Raw genomic sequence first — 16,840 nt, 5'->3', positions numbered from 1 at the left:
GTCAACCCACACATTCAGTCACCAAATTCTGTTACTTCTATCTTCACAACATTGCTAAAGTCCACTCTTTCCTTTCCATCCAAACTCAAATCTCAGAGATCCAAGCACTTATTCTATCCGGCCTTGATTACTGCATCAGCTTCCTTTCTGACCTTACTGCCTCCTGTCTCTCTCCACTTCTGATCATATTTCACTCTGCTGCTCGGATCATTTTTCTACCACTCCTCAAGAACCCCCAGTGGTTGCCAATACACCTACACATCAAACAGAAACTCCTTGTCGTTAATTTTAAAGCACTCAGTCACCTTTCCCCCTCCTATCTTACTTCGCTGATTTCCTACATCCTAGCACATTCACTTCACTACTCTAACACCAACCTACTCACTGTACCTTGATCTTGTCTATCTCACCACTTCCCCTCACCCACGTCCTGACTCTGGCCTGGAACTCCCTCCCTCTTCATATCTGACAGAGGATCCCCCTCCCCACCTTCAAAGCCTTATTAAAATCACATCTCCTTCAAAATGCCTTCTCCAAACAAGACCTCATTTCCTCTACTTCCTTTCCCTTCTGCCTCACCCCTGCACTTAGATTTGTACCCTTATTCACTCCATCTTCTGCCCCTCAGAATTTATGTATATATCTGTAATATATTTTATTGTCTGTCTAGGCCATAAGCTCCTTGTGGTCAGGGAATCTGTCTACCATCTCTATTGTATTGTAGTCTCCCAAGTGCTCAATACAGTGCTCTGCTCAAAGTAAGTGCTCATATTTACATATGTCAAGCACTATTCTGTTCTAAACACTGGGATAGATAGAAGTTAATCAATCCGGTTGGACACTGTCCCTGTCTCAAATGGGGCTCAGAGTCTAAGAAGGAGGGAGAACAGGTTTTTAATTCCCATTTTACAGTTGAGGAAACTGAGGCACAGAGAAGTGACTTGACCAAGATCACTCAGCAAACAATCCAAGGTTCCCTGATGCCCAGGTCCATGCCCTTTCTACTAGGCCAGATTGTGGCAAACACTCAAGAAACCTATTTGATCACCAACCAGATCTTGCATATACTTGCATATAAGTTAAGTATAAGTAAGGTCAGAGGTCAGTAATAGGGTGAATTCTGCTTCCAAATAATTACACTTGAACAATTGCCTAGAGTTAGACTTCCTGCTTAAATAATGCTTAGATGGTGTTCTAGAGGCCTGAGGAGTTATTGGAGTTTCATTTATTCATTTATTCATTCAATAGTATTCATTCATTCAATAATTTATTGAGTGCTTACTGTGTGCAGAGCAATGTACTAAGCACTTGGAAAGTACAATACAGCAATAGAGACAATCCCTGCTCACAATGGGCTCACAGTCTGGGGGCAGGGGAAGGCAGACATCAGTTCAAATAAACAGGCATCAATATAAATAAATAGAACTATAGATATATACATATATGCATAAGTGCTGTGGGGCAGGGAGTTGGGGGGAAGAGCAAAGGGAATGAGTCGTGGTGACATGAAAGGGAGGGAGGGAGGGAAGAGAGGGAGTTTGGGAAAGTGGTTTGCATACCGTGAGAGACATGCTTCTCTAGTGAAAGAATCTAGATCAATAGTTTCCTCTTTATGTGTATGTATCTTAATACTGTGCTTTGGATTCCTAGCTAAACTGAACCTCTGTCTGTACTGAAATGATATATTTTGTATATCTAGAATGTTCATTTGAAATGGAAAAAGTGTGCTTCTTACGTATCAAACAGTCATTCAATCAATAGTATCTATTGAACGCTTACTATGTGGCGAGTGCTGTACTAAGCAGTTGGGACAGTACAATACAACAGAATTAGCTGGCACATTCCCTGCCCATAATGAGCTTACATATAAATCTTGGTTAAGATAAATGACCCCAGTGAAAAAGTTACTTTCTGTGTGAAACTTTGGTTTGCTTAGAGTCTCCAGAAATTAGGTCAGGTTGCCATTTGTTCAAGGTTCTCTCAATTGATAAATCAATCAATAATATTTATTGAGCACTTACTGTGTGCAGAGCACTGTACTAAGTGCTTGGATAGTACAATACAGCAGAATTGATAGACACGTTCCCTGCCCACCAGGAACTTATAGTCTAAAGTGGGAGAGAGAGTTTAAAATAAATTACGGATATGTATATAAGTGCTGTGGGGTCGAGGGTGAGGTGAACAATCAGGTGCTTGAAGTGCACAGATCCAACCACAGAGGTGATGCAGAAGGCGGAGGGAATAGGAGAAAAGAGTAGGGCAAGGTGTCTTGGTAGATATGTGATTTTAAAAAGGCTTTGAAGATGGGGAGAGTGGTGGTCTTCCTTAAATGAAGGGAGAGGAAGTTCCAGGCCAGAGGGATAATGTGGGCAAAGGCTCAGTGGCAAGATGGATGAGATATGAGAAGGTAGGGGTTGTTGGTGCGAAGTTTGCAGGCTGGGTGATGGAAGGAAATCAACAAGGTAAGATAGGACTGGGAGAGCTGAGTGCACTCTTTAAAGCTGATGGTAAGGAGTTTCTGTTTGATGTTGAGGTAGATTGGCAACCATTGGAGATTTTTGGTGAAAGTAAGACATGCACTGAACAGTTTTTTGAAAAATGATGTAGACAGCAGAGTGAAGTGTGAACTGGAGGGAGAGAGATAGGAGACAGTGAGGTCAGTGAAAAAACTGAAAGAGTAGGATATGATAAATGCTTGGATCAGTGTGGTAGTTTGGATGGAGAGGAAGGGGGTGGATTTGGTGACAAAATGACTATGTGAGTTGAATGAAAGAGATGAGTGGAAGATAATACCAAGATTACAGGTTTATGACATAGGAAGGATTGTAGTTCTGTCTGCAGTGACGGGAAATGTAGAGGGAAGACAAGGTATGGTTGGGTAGACGAGGTTTGTTTTGGATATGTGAAATTTGAGTTGTCAGTGGGACATCAAAATAGAGATGTCCTGAAGGCAGGAGGAAATGTAAGACTGCAAAGAAGGAAAAAGGTCAGGGTTGGAAAGGTTCATTCAATAGTATTTAGGTAGGTAGACTTGGGAATCATCTGCTTTGATTTGATCAATGAAGCCATGGGAGTGAATGAATTCTCCAAGGCTGCCTTGGGTGTAGATGGAGAATAGCAGGGGACCCTGAATTGAGCCTTGAGGGACTCCGACAGTTAGAGGATGGGAGGCAGAGGAGGAGTCTGAGAAACAGAAGGAGGAACATCAAAGATAGATGAACAGAACTGGGACAGAGCAGTGTTAGTGAAGTCAAGGTTGGATATGTTTCCAGGAAAAGGGGGTGGTCTACAGTGTCTAAGACAGCTAGTTGAGAAGTCAAAGAGGATTATGATGGAGTAGAGCCCACTGAAGCTGACAAGAAGGAGATTATTTGTGACCTTTGAAAGAGCAGTTTCTTAAGGGTGAAGGGGCAAAAGTCAGATTGGAGGGGTTCAAAGAAAGAATTGTAGAAGAGGAAATGTAGACAACTTGCTCAAGGAGTTTGGAAAGGAATGGTAGGAGGGAGATAGGGCAATAGCTGGAGGGAGTCGTGGGGTCATGGGAGGGTTTAGGGATACAGGAACATGTTTACAAACAGTGGGAAAGAAGGGATTGTAAAGTGAATGGCTGAAGATGATGATCAAGGAGTGAAATGGGAGGGGTCAAGTGTTTGGATAAGGTGAGAAGAGATGGAGTCAGAGGTGCAGGTAGAGAGGATAGATTTTGAAAGGCAGAATCTCTTCAGATACTCCCAGGAAAGATGGGAGAGTCAAAGAAGTGGGAGGAGGAGGGAGGGACTAGATAGACATGGGATAGATTTTAGGAAGATCACATCTGATGGTTTCAGTTTTATTAATTCATTCATTCATTCATTCAATAGTATTTATTGAGCGCTTACTATGTGCAGAGCACTGTACTAAGCGCTTGGGATGAACAAGTCGGCAACAGATAGAGACAGTCCCTGCCGTTTGACGGGCTTACAGTCTAATCGGGGGAGACGGACAGACAAGAACAATGGCACTAAACAGCATCAAGGGGAAGAACATCTCATAAAAACAATGGCAACTAAATAGAATCAAGGCGATGTACAATTCATTAACAAAATAAATAGGGTAACGAAAATATATACAGTTGAGCAGACGGGTACAGTGCTGTGGGGATGGGAAGGGAGAGGTGGAGGAGCAGAGGGAAAAGGGGAAAATGAGGCTTTAGCTGCGGAGAGGTAAAGGGGGGATGGCAGAGGGAGTAGAGGGGGAAGAGGAGCTCAGTCTGGGAAGGCCTCTTGGAGGAGGTGATTTTTAAGTAAGGTTTTGAAGAGGGAAAGAGAATCAGTTTGGCGGAGGTGAGGAGGGAGGGCGTTCCAGGACCGCGGGAGGACGTGACCCAGGGGTCGACGGCGGGATAGGCGAGACCGAGGGACGGCGAGGAGGTGGGCGGCAGAGGAGCGGAGCGTGCGGGCTGGGCGGTAGAAAGAGAGAAGGGAGGAGAGGTAGGAAGGGGCAAGGTGATGGAGAGCCTTGAAGCCTAGAGTGAGGAGTTTTTGTTTGGAGCGGAGGTCGATAGGCAACCACTGGAGTTGTTTAAGAACCACTGGAGTTGTTTAAGAGAGTACCTCATCAGATCATTAGGGAAAAGAAAATAATAATAATAATGTTGGTATTTATTAAGCGCTTACTATGTGCCGAGCACTGTTCTAAGCACTGGGGTAGACACAGGGGAATCAGGATGTCCCACGTGGGGCTCACAGTCTTAATCCCCATTTTACAGATGAGGTAACTGAGGCACAGAGAAGTTAAGTGACTTGCCCACAGTCACACAGCTGACAAGTGGCAGAGCTGGGATTCGAACTCATGACCTCTGACTCCAAAGCCCATGCTCTTTCCACTGAGCCACGCTGCTTCTCTATTAAAAGATATTGGAGGTGGCTGGAGAGGGGGTTTAAAGAAGCAATTAAATATCTGAAACAGCTGGCATTGGATAAAGGAGTCAATAAGGATGGAGAAAAATGTTGCTGGATGCAGTAGAGGGCAGAATTAAAAGCAAGTGAGGATGAATTATAGATGGATGAATTCAGCTTTATGTCTAGATTTCTTCTTGTCTTGTTCTCCAGCTCATGTACAAGAACTATTGATGCTATTGATGCCTCTTTACTTGTTCTGATGTCTGCCTCCCCTGTCCCCAGGCTGTGAGCCCATTGGGGGGAGGGATTGTCTCTCTTCATTGCTGAATTGTACTTTCCAAGCACTTACTACAGTGCTCTGCAAACAGCAAGCGCTGAATAAATACGATTGAATAAATGAATGAGTGGAGGAAACATACCATAGAAGTGTTACAGTGGTTTCCTGCAGAAACGATCTGGGCATGTCACTCCCCTCCTTAAACACCTTCAGTGGTTGCCTATCAACCTCCGCTCCACACAAAAACTCCTCACTCTAGGCTTCAAGGCTCTCCATCACCTTGCCCCTTCCTACCTCTCCTCCCTTCTCTCTTTCTACTGCCCAGCCCGCACGCTCCGCTCCTCTGCCGCCCACCTCCTCACCGTTCCTCGGTCTCGCCTGTCCCGCCGTCGACCCCTGGGCCACGTCCTCCCGCGGTCCTGGAATGCCCTCCCTCCTCACCTCCGCCAAACTAATTCTCTTCCCCTCTTCAAAACCCTACTTAAAACTCACCTCCTCCTAGAGGCCTTCCCAGACTGAGCTCCCCTTCTCCCTCTACTCCCTCTACTGCCCCCCTTCACCTCTCCGCAGCTAAACCCTCTTTCCCCCGCATTTCCCTCTGCACTTCCCCCTCTCCCGTCCCATCCCCTCAGCACTGTACTCGTCTGCTCAACTGTATATATTTTCATTACCCTATTTATTTTGTTAATGAACTGTACATTGCCTTGATTCTATTTAGTTGCCATTGTTTTTATGAGATGTTCTTCCCCTTGACTCTATAGCTATTGTTCTTATCTGCCTGTCTCCCCCGATTAGACTGTAAGCCTGTCAAATGGCAGGGACTGTCTCTATCTGTTGCTGACTTGTTCATTCCAAGAGCTTAGTACAGTGCTCTGCACATAGTAAGCACTCAATAAATACTATTGAATGAATGAATGAAAGGAATTTGGAGGAGGGAGTTTTTTTATTTTTTTTTATTAATAGCATTTGTTAAGTGCTTACTAAGTGCCAGGCTTTTTACTAAGGACTGAGTAGATACATGATAATCAGGTTGGACACAGTTCATGTCCCAACTGGGGCTCACAGTGTTAGACCCCATTTTATAACTGAGGAAACTGGAGGCACAGAAAAGTTAAGTGACTTACCTAAGGTTACACAGCAGACAGGATTAGAACCTAGGTCCTCTGACCCCTAGGGCCAGGCTTTTTCTACAGGGGAAGCAACATGGCTCAGTGGAAAGAAGATAGGCTTGGGAGTCAGAGGTCATGGGTTCGAATCCCAGCTCTGCCACTTGTCAGTTGTGTGACTGTGGGCAAGTCACTTAACTTCTCTGTGCCTCAGTTACCTTATCTGTAAAATGGGGATTAAGACTGTGAGCCTCACCTGATACAACCTGATTACCCTGTATTTACCCCAGTACTTAGAACTGTGCTCTGCACATAGTAAGCGCTTAACAAATACCAAAATTACTATTATTATTATTCTCAACTGAGCTCATTGGAGTTCATGGGAGTTGAGCTTACTGGAGAGGGCAGTGTTGAGTGCTTCAATTCGTGCATCAAGAGAAGGTAGTTTGGGTATGGAGGCCAAATAGGGCATTATGACTTTAGAAAATTGGAGCAGGTCAACAGATTGGAGATATCTGTGTGGGACAGGACATATTTGCAGGGAGGGGGTGTATAGGAGAGAAGGCCGGTGAGGAGGTTGTGGTCAGATAGAGGGATTTCAGAGTTGGTGAGAGTAGAGATTGTACAGTGACTACAGATGATGAGATTGAGTGCGTGTCCAAATTGGTGAGTGGATAAGGTGGGAGAAAGCAGGAGGTTAGTAGAGTTGAGGAGTGAGAGGAAGTGAGCAGCAGAAGGGTCATCAGGAATATTCACATGGATATTGATACTTTGTATTAGATATGGCTATGTTGTATAGTACTTTCCCAAGTGCTTAATACAGTGCTCTGCACATAGTAAGTGGTTAATAAATACAATTGAATGAATGAATGAAGTCTTCAAGGATCAGTATAGGAATGGAGAATCAGAGAAGAAATGTGAAAAAAGGGATCAAAATGGTTCAGAAAGTTGCCGGAGGGGGTTGGGGGTGGGGGGAGCAATAGATGACCATGACAAGTACCTGAAGTGGGTGATAGAGGCAGATGATTTGGACTACAAAGAAAGGGAAATGGAGGGATGGGAGTGATGGAATGGTGTGAAAGACATATGGGGTAGCAAGAAGGAAGCCACTCTTCCATCTTTCCCAGTGAGTTTTGTAGAGTGAGAGAAGATGAGGCTCCTCTGGAGAGAGTGTCAGGGGAGACAGTGTTATGTGGGGAGAGCCGTGTTTCATTGATGATGAGGAGGAGCAGGGATTGGGTCAGCAGGTCAAGGATGAAGGGAAACTTTCCAGTGATGGAGTGGGAGTTGGCTGAGGTCATGGGGCAGGGGGCAGTACAAGGTGTGGGGGGGTTGTATTGGAGTGAGCTAATAGGGGCTTTGGGTAGGGAAGAGGGGATGGGGGTGCTTCTGGGAAAGGAGGACAGGGTTGGAGCCAGATGTTCTAAAGACAGTTCTACCATAGCAGTTTTAGGAATAGCAAAACACTGGATTCATACATAAACTTACAGTTACCTCAACCCCATGCACTCTTCTCCTATCTGGAGTGTGGTCAGAGGTCCAGTATCAGTATCATTATTACCATTATTACCATTTTTACTGAGAATTTACTAAATGAGAAGCACTAATCTAAGAGCTGGGATAGCTACAGATCAGTCAGGTCAGACACAGTCCCTGGTCCCCCATGGGGCTCAGGTTCTAACCCAAACAATCCATTTTTCAGCTGGTCTGTCTCCTGTTCAGTTCTAAAACAGTATCAGAAATTTTTGTGTCCGTTTTAAAATTCTCAGCACAGAGTCTCCCTATGCAGCAGTAGGTTAAACCTGATTGAGTGGACTTCTGCAAAATGGCAGCTGGGTGACATCAATCAATCAGTTGTATTTATTGAGCGCTTATTGTGTGCAGAGCCCTGTACTAAGCACTTGGGAGAGTACAACATAACAGAGTTGGTAGACACATTCCCTGCCCACAGTGAGCTTACAGTCTAGATGGGGAGACAGATATTAATATAAATAAATAAATTACAGATATGTACGTAAGTGCTGTGGGTCTGATGCAGGGTGAATAAAAGGGTCCAAATGGGCTGGATTATTTTTAGCAGAATAAAGCACAGGTAATCATATTTCGTTGTTTGCTAGCATAGCTTGTTTGATGTCAAATGGGTTTTGGGGGCTGATTTTTGGAGTGCTGTCTGTCACTGCCCACCCTATATCCAGGACAAGCTGAGACTATATTTCTTAGATTCCCTCTCTTCCAAGTACACGGCTTCCCAAAAGGTAAAAGACCTTCAAAATGAAGGATGTGTTTGGATTTGGAGATATTTCCCCAGATCTGCGATTTAAAAGCACTCATTAAAAAAAAGTTGGTTTTTAAGTCTGGGAGGTTGTTCTGAGACGGTTGAAAAGTAGCTGCAGACCTGAAACATGAACCGCTGTGCAAATGACGAGTTGTGAACTCTCAAATCCTGCTCAAGATTAGTATAAAGTCAATTTGGTAAAAAAAAAAAAAAAAGCTGCACATATCTGTGCAGTTTAGTTGGTTAATGTGCACTGAAAAGCACTTTAGTTTTGCAACTTGTTGGCCAGTCTCTGAATGTCTGTGGCAGCAGGCCCAGATCCAAGTTTCCTGTTCAGACTTCCTGAACCTTGCTGATCCTGGAGGATTCAGGGACCAACAGCACTGAGTAAACACAGTTATCAACAGAAGACCTTTTCTCCCTAATTTCAGTCCCTGCCTTTGATAAGGAGACCTGACTTGCAACAGTGAACTACATTTATGTTCCAGAAGAACAAGTCTTTTATCTTTGGAAAAAGAAAATTTGAAACTTAATCGAGTGCTGAGGAAGGTTTTTTCAGTACACTTTATCAACATGCATTTTTTCTTGTAGCATTCAATTTAGCAGTCTTCACTTGAGGGAGTTTCAGGAGGCTGTGCTTGTCTTCCAAATGCTGAAGAGGATGATACTTGCCTGCTGTCCTGCTGTGAAGGATCTTGATGGTAAGACACTTGCTTTGGCAGATTTTAATTTTTTTAACATCAGCAATTTTTACTTTCTCTTTAGGTTACTTGTTGACGATCACTTCTGTTTGGTGCTCTTTGCTTCTCTTTTCTCATAAGGAATTTATCTCCCCAGAGATACTCCTCTTTCTTACTTATGAACAGGCTTAGTGCATGGCTTGAAGAGATGTAAACTAAGTTGAATGCTGTGTTAAGAGAAGTTTGAACAGCGTTATTTGTTCTATGTCCCTACTGGTGTCATTTATACTTTAATCAAAATTAGGAGTAGTGTGGCTTAATGGAAAGAGCATGGGGATGGGTTCCAGTCTGGACTCTGCCACTTGTCTGCTATGTGATCTTGGGCAAACCACTTAACTTCTCTGTGCCCCAGTTCCCTCAAATGTAAAATGGGGAAGAACACTATGAGCCTTATGGAGGACATGGACTGTGTCCAACCTGATTAGCTGGTATCTACCTCAGTGCTTAGCACAGTGCATGGCATATAGTAAGCAGTTCAAAAATGCCATTTAAAAATGTGATTCCCAGAGATGAAAAGCAGAGATGGCCTTTTCAGCAATATCACTGATGAGCTTTTTGACTTCAAGTAAATCACTGAAGCCGCTTTTATACTTTCAAAATGAGGTGCCTTATTTCAGGTCAGATGAACTTCTTGCAAAAAATCCCCAAGGTATTTGAAAAAGGACCCACTACTCCTAGGAAGGAATATATGCCCTGGGGCTTTGGTTGGTACACAGAGCTTTTTGCTCTGGAACAAAGACGTCAAATAGGTCAGACTTCTGTCTTTCTAGTAGAAAGTTCAAGGGACTGGGAATCTGCTGGGAATCTTGCTGGAGCTTGGCCACTGGCCTTCTGGGTAATGTTGGACAAGTCACAACCACTCTAGAGATTCTCTGCTTCTTTGTCATAAAGAATAGAGATAAGATCTCTCTTAGCACACTGTAGTGTCTGATAATCTCATATCTATCTCAATGCTTGCCATGTAGTAAGCATCTAATAAATCCTAGTAATAGTTATTGTCCATTATATGGAAAGTGTCATATCTTTCTGAATGGCTAGATGGTGACTCTCAGTTCCAGAGAAGCTCTGGGCAGAGCCCATTATGGATTCCCATAATCTCCACTGCCTCTGCCCTCCCTGTTGAAAGGCGGGGTGCGGAGCGGGGAGAGGGAGAGAGTGTGTGTACATGTGAGTATATTGGTAAAATAGAAAAGAGGAGAAAGAGATGAGAGGTGAGTAGTAGAGGAAAGAATGTAATCAGAAAAAAGCAAAGGTCTCTCATTTTCCCTAAGTTTCCCTCACCCTTTGCTTTCTGGGGCTCTTATCCATTGAGAATCAGCTGGGAAAGGCTGCTGAATAAGACAACCTCAGCAACCCTCCATCCCTCTGCCCAGGATAGGCAGCCCCCAGTAGCTAATGCTACTGATATAGATAGAACCAAGGGCTGGGAGGGGAGGGGTGCAGGAGATGGGTGGAACTTTCCTATTGGATTAAAATTTTCTGCTAGACTCAGGACCTTGGTTGAATAATAATTGCGGTATCTGTTAAGTGTTTACTAGGTACCAGCCACTGTACTAAGCACTGGGGTAGATACCAGCAAATAGGGTTGGACACAGTCCCTGTCCCACGTGAGGTTCACAGTCTCACTCTCCATTTTACAGATGAGGTAACTGAGGCACAGAGAAGTTAAGTGACCTGTCCCAAGTCACACAGTGGACAAGGGGCAGAACTGAGATCAGAACTCATGACCTTCTGATTCCCGGGGCTGTGCCCTATCCAAATGAAACTTGAAATGTAGGCTATTCTAACAGAAATACCTGGTTTGATCCTGGGTACTTGTGGAGAAACTCCCGTGCACTCCTGCTCTTGTAGCGGTCTGTGCCCTGGTCCATACTCCTTTTCCAGCCCAGACAGCCTGTCAAATTCCTTCTCCAGGGGTTATCTAGGTGGCTCCAGACTCTTAGACTCTGGCCCTCTTGTCTCCCCTGCCCATCCTTTTCCCTTCAGTTGTTGTTCCTCCTTTCTCTGTCCTCCCTCTTCGCCCTGCTCTGGGTCCAACCCCACCCAGCCAATCACTGCCTGGAAACTGTCTCTGAGGTCTAGAGGCAGTGACCCAGAGAACACTCCTACTGCATATATAATTCTGCTTGTGTGTGCACCCGTGTTCACATCCCTTTTAAGATGAGTGGAAGGTAAAATAAGCCACCACTCAGCTAGGGATAAATCATAAAAGGAAGAGAGGGAGTTGCTGGGCAGGGATTGAAAAAGTCTCATTTGCTCAGGAAGCGGGTCAAGCTCACAAAAGGCTGCCAGAAGGAAGACCTCTGAGATACGAGTTCTCTGCGTTCCCATGGCTTAGGTAGGGCTAAGTTGCTATGGCTGGGACTTCAGTGAATGAGTGCACCGAGGAGTTACATCAGTACTGAACAATAGCTATTAGACTATTTAGAAGAATTTTGGTGTCCAGTCTGCTGAATACTTCGAAGGGACATACATTCACCGGGCCAAACCTGAAGTAAGTGAAAAGTCAATGCCTATGTCCCCTGAGGGACATCCTTAGGGGTCGGCGAATTGGTACTTTAGGAGACCCTGCCCTGTCTAGTGGCAGAGCCCTTGAGTCTAGGGGAAACAGTCAGCAAGGCATCATTGCTCCATGGAACCAATGGCTCCTGACCCTTTTTGAGAAATGCAGTGATTTAAAGAGAATAATTCTCCCTCTTTCTAGACTGTGAGCCCATTGTTGGGCAGGGATTGTCTCTATTTGTTGCTGAATTGTACTTTCCAAGTGCTTAGTACAGTGCTCTGCACACAGTAAGCACTCAATAAATATGATTGAATGAATGAAGAGAGGAACCACCAAAGTAATTTCATTAATCAAGGAATCAATAGTATTCATTTATTTATCTATTTACTATTTATTTATTATTTATTTATTGATTGACTTATACTATTTAGTATCAATAGTATTTATTGAGTGTCTACCAGGTGCAAAGCACTGCACTAGACCCTTGGGAAAGTAGAGTGGTCCCTGACCTTGGGGGCTTGAAATCTAAAATGGGTAGACATGCAGACATAAATTACTTACAAATAGAAGGATCAGGAGGAAGAACAAGGATAAAACAGGCAGCAACATGAAAAAGTCAGGATTAAATAGTTGAATGAATAGCTAAATATATACTTGATTATACAGAAGTACCGGGAATGTATTTAAACATATACATAAATGCTAAGGAAGGCTTTTGAATTGATGTGACTTGAGGTTTGGTGAATCAATTTGGATTAAGCTTCCTGGAGGACGTTGGATTTTCAGAGACCTTTGAACATAGGTAGAAGAGGGTTCCAAATTCATGGGGTTAAGTGAGGGATGGGCACAGTATGAATGAAAGGTCAGAGGTGAGAGAGTCAAAAGCAGGGAACAATTAAAAGATGAGTAGTAGTAGTATTAATAATATTTATCAAGTGCTTTTGCTGTGTAGACACTATACCAAGTGCTGGGGAAGAATGTGAAAGTGGGAATTAGACGTGATCTCTGTCCCTTGGGGTATGGAAACTTGGAGGAAGCAAAGGGTGTGAGATGGTGAGTAGTAGGTGAAGTCTGCCGATATGTAAAATGGAGAGCGCTGGTGGGGAACCTTGAAGTCAAAGGTAAAAGGTTTCTTAGACTGTGGGCCCCATTTCTGTCTCTGCCCCCTCTAGACTAATCTCATTGTGGTTAGGGAATATGTCTATTATTGCATTGTACTGTCCCAAGTGCTTGGTACAGTGCTCTGCACACAGTAAACGCTGAATAAATACGATTGAATGAATGAATGAATGACAAGGACTGTTATCCGATCTGATTATGGCTGAATGCCCTAGAGCTTAACACATTCTTGGCATGAAGCAGGGGTTTAGCAAATGCCACAACTACTGTCATTATTCTGCTTGATTCATAGGGAAATAAGCATGTAAATTTCCAATCCCACCCTGAGCCCAGAAGTGAAAATTCAGCAGCAGCTAATGACCCATTCTGTTTCTCAGCAGCAAAATGAGTTGGGGAGTTTACCTCCTGTCCTCTCTTTAGATCTTGAAGGACTTCCCAGCCAGTGGCGATTTCCCTGTTCCATATTCAAGTCTTATGGACTTGAAGTCCATAGACAGCTGTCACAGATGAGGATTAGTAAAGTTTATTTTGCACCCAGTGAGTCTCATGGTTAAGAAAATGCAGGCTTTCATTCTTTCATTCATAATAATAATAATGTTGGTATTTGTCAAGCACTTACTATGTGCTGAGCACTGTTTTAAGCACTGGAGTAGATACAGGGTAATCGGGTTGTCCCACTTGAGGCTCACAGTCTTAATCCCCATTTTACAGATGAGGTAACTGAGGCACCAAGAAGTTAAGTGACTTGCCCAAAGTCACACAGCTGCTAGGTGGCAGAGCTGAGATTAGAACCCATGACCTCTGATTCCTAAGCCCTTGCTCTTTCCAATGAGCCACACTGTTTCTGCTTCATTCATTGAATCATATATATTGAGTGCTTACTGTGTGCAGAGCACCATACTAAGCACTTGGGAGAATACCAAACAACAATAAAAGGACACATTCCCTAACCACAACAAGCTTACTTGACAGAGTCCTTGAGCAGGCATCCCTGACGCCCTCTCTCTCACACATCCCTAAATGCCCTCTGCCTGCCTCTTGTCAGGCTTAGGATATCAATCTGTGTCCCTCTGAATCAGGCGGGCTTATTTGCAACTGAAGAGTAGTGGAGCCCCACACCAATACTCTGTACTAGAGCAGGTATCTGGGACCTTACTCCTAGACTGTGGATGGTTCTTGACGTGTGCGTGTTTGGGTGGGAGGTGGGGAGTATGGGAAGAGGTCAGAGGGAAGTCCTCTTCACCTTCTGTTAGCATTTCCAGGGAATGGCTGGGCCACCAGCTTCCTGATGGTTCCCTCCGTCCACTGGATCCTTTTTCTCTTGGCTCTGGACACTTTCAGTTTCCCTAGGTAATGGCAGTCACCAAGATGGGTGCATTGTGTTGAGGTAAAACCTCATGGGGCAGTCTGCTCCCCAAAACATACAACATCCAGGGGTATTCACACATCCGTCCTCATAGGGGTAGCCTACAGTCCTCCCTATGGAAAAATTATTAAGCATCTAATAATGATAATGATAATAATAATAATGATTACAATAATAATGTGGTATTTGTTAAATGCTTACCATGTGCCAAGTACCATACTAAACCCTGGAATCAGTACAAGATATTCAGGTCAGGCATGGTCCCTGTCCTACGCAAGCTCACAGTTATAAGTAGAGACCTGCTATTAAATTCCAGTTTTACCAGTGAGAAAACTGAGGCACAGAGAAGTGAAGTGACTTGCCTGAGGTCATGCAGCAGGCAAGTGGCAGAATTGAGATTAGAAACCAAGTCTCCTGACTCCCCTGAGCCTGGGGTCTTTCCACTAGGCCATGCTGCTTCTCCAGGGTCTAACATGCAAGGTTCTATACCAGCTATAGAACATAAAGATACAGTATGGCCTAATGTATAGAGTTTGGGCCTGGGAGTCAGAAGGACCTGGTTTTTAATTCCGGCTCCACCACTTGTCTGTTATGTGATCAAGTCACTTCTCTGTGTCTGTTACCTCATTTGTAAAATGGGGATTACGTGAGCCCCACTGTGGGACATGGACCATGTCTAACCTAATTAAGCTTGTACCTGCCCCAGTGTTTAATGCAGTTCCTGGCATATAATAGATACTTAATAAATACTACTGAAAAAAAGATAGAGAAGACATGGTCCCATTCTCAAGGTCGTTCAAAAGCTAAAGAGAAAAATCCCCACTAAACGGTTTCCTTTGCTACAGTGTCATACAAGTAAACAGCTTGGAGGGCAACTGGAGGAATGATCTTGAGATGGAATTAGGGTCAGAGAGTCCACATACAAGGATCAGGAGAGAACTGAAAAATCTTTTGTCTGTCCCTCAGTGATACTCCAGGAATTCTAATAATAATAATAATAATGATAATAGTATTTTTAAGTGCTAAAAACTATATGCCAAGAAGTGTTCTAAATGCTGGGGTAGATACAAGATAATCGGGTTGGACACAGTCCCTGTCCCGCATGGGGCTTATAGTCTTAATCCCCATTTTACAGATGAGGTAACTGAGACACAGACAAGTTAAGTGACTTGCCCAAGGTCATACAGCAGACAAGTGGTGGATCCAGATTTAGAACCCATGTCCTCTGACTCCCAAGCCCATGCTTATACCACTAGGCCATGCTTGTAGATTCCAGTCCACACCACTGAGCATCCAGTGGGACAAACCAAGCCTCGTGGTAATAATAATAATGGTGGTATTTGTTAAGCGCTTACCTAGTGCAAAGCACTGTTCTAAGCGCTAGGAGATACAAGGTAATCAGGTTGTCCCACGTGGGGCTCACAGTTTTAATCCCCCTTTTACAGATGAGGAAACTGAGGCACAGGGAAGTTAAGTGACTTGCCCAAAGTCACACAGCTGACAAGCGGCGGAGCCAGAATTCAAATCCATGACCTCTGACTCCCAAGCCTGGGCTCCTTCCACTGAGCAAAGCTGGTAGGCAGTGGGGGAGTTACAAAGGAAGTAAAAATAATTTTCCCTGAAATTCCTGCCTTTAAGAAGCTCTTGATTTGAAGGGGAGGCAGAACAAACACAAATGTACATATGTGAATGACGTTTTTTAATCCAGAAAAACAAGTTCTGGAATTGGTGACTTCTGGCTCTGAGCCTGAACATATAATTGGGGGTGGTGTGTGGTGATATTTCTCAGAGATTCAAGGCCTGAGCCCTGGAGTGGTGGCACTCTGAACACCTGTTAGAGAAGCAGCGTGGCTCAGTGGAAAGAGCATGGGCTTTGGAGTCAGGGCTCATGAGTTCGAATCCCAGCTCTGCCACTTGTCGGCTGTGTGACTTTGGGCAAGTCACTTAACTTCTCTGTGCCTCAGTTCCCTCATCTGTAAAATGGGGATCAAGACTGTGAGCCCCACGTGGGACAACCTGATTCCCCTATGTCTACCCCAGCGCTTAGAACAGTGCTCGGCACATAGTAAGCGCTTAACAAATACCAACATTATTATTATTACCTGTTTGGTAATAATAGGAAGGCTTGGGAAAATGTTTTCCCTGCACTTACCCTGGTCCAAGGATTAGCCCTCCTGTGGTTGATATTTTTGAGCACCTCCCTAGTTCTCAGTAACCAAAGTGCTAGAACAAGGTTCTGCTAAGATTCTAAGCAATGAAAAGCCCTGTCTGAAGAGGCAAGTGGTAGAAGCACATCAACCAGAGTGACCACTGTCTACCAAAGTCACATATTGGTATTTGTTGAGCACTTACTATGTGCACAGCACTGTTCTAAACGCTGGGGTAGATACAGGGTAATCAGGTTGTCCCATGTGAGGCTCACAGTCTTAATCCCCATTTTACAGATGAGATAACTGAGGCACAGAGAAGTTAAGTGACTTGCCCACAGTCACACAGCTGACAAGTGGCAGAGCCGGGATTTGAACCAGTGACCTCTGACTCCCAAGCCTGTGCTCTTTCCACTGAGCCACGCTG

The 16,840-nt window shown here is 44.2% G+C and overlaps 1 protein-coding gene across 4 annotated transcripts in view; it reads left to right on the top strand.

The window, feature by feature from the left end:
- Positions 1–8,955: 8,955 nt before the first annotated feature.
- The window catches only part of IL1R1 (interleukin 1 receptor type 1), a 75,885-nt gene continuing 68,000 nt past the window's right edge, over positions 8,956–16,840 (top strand). For 2 of the 4 annotated variants that reach the window (XM_029058376.2, XM_029058377.2), the window contains exon 1: positions 8,956–9,239. The gene's annotated coding sequence lies outside the window, so the exon portion shown is untranslated. Of the gene's footprint in view, positions 9,240–11,463; positions 11,773–16,840 lie in introns of those variants that run through there. The other 2 variants (XR_003756943.2, XM_029058380.2) reach the window with 2 other exon arrangements.

Source organism: Ornithorhynchus anatinus, chromosome 2 (assembly GCF_004115215.2).
Source record: "Ornithorhynchus anatinus isolate Pmale09 chromosome 2, mOrnAna1.pri.v4, whole genome shotgun sequence".
Lineage (NCBI taxonomy): Eukaryota > Metazoa > Chordata > Mammalia > Monotremata > Ornithorhynchidae > Ornithorhynchus > Ornithorhynchus anatinus.
The sequence above is the reverse complement of the archived record's forward strand: the minus strand, read 5'-3'. Positions and strand labels throughout refer to the sequence as shown.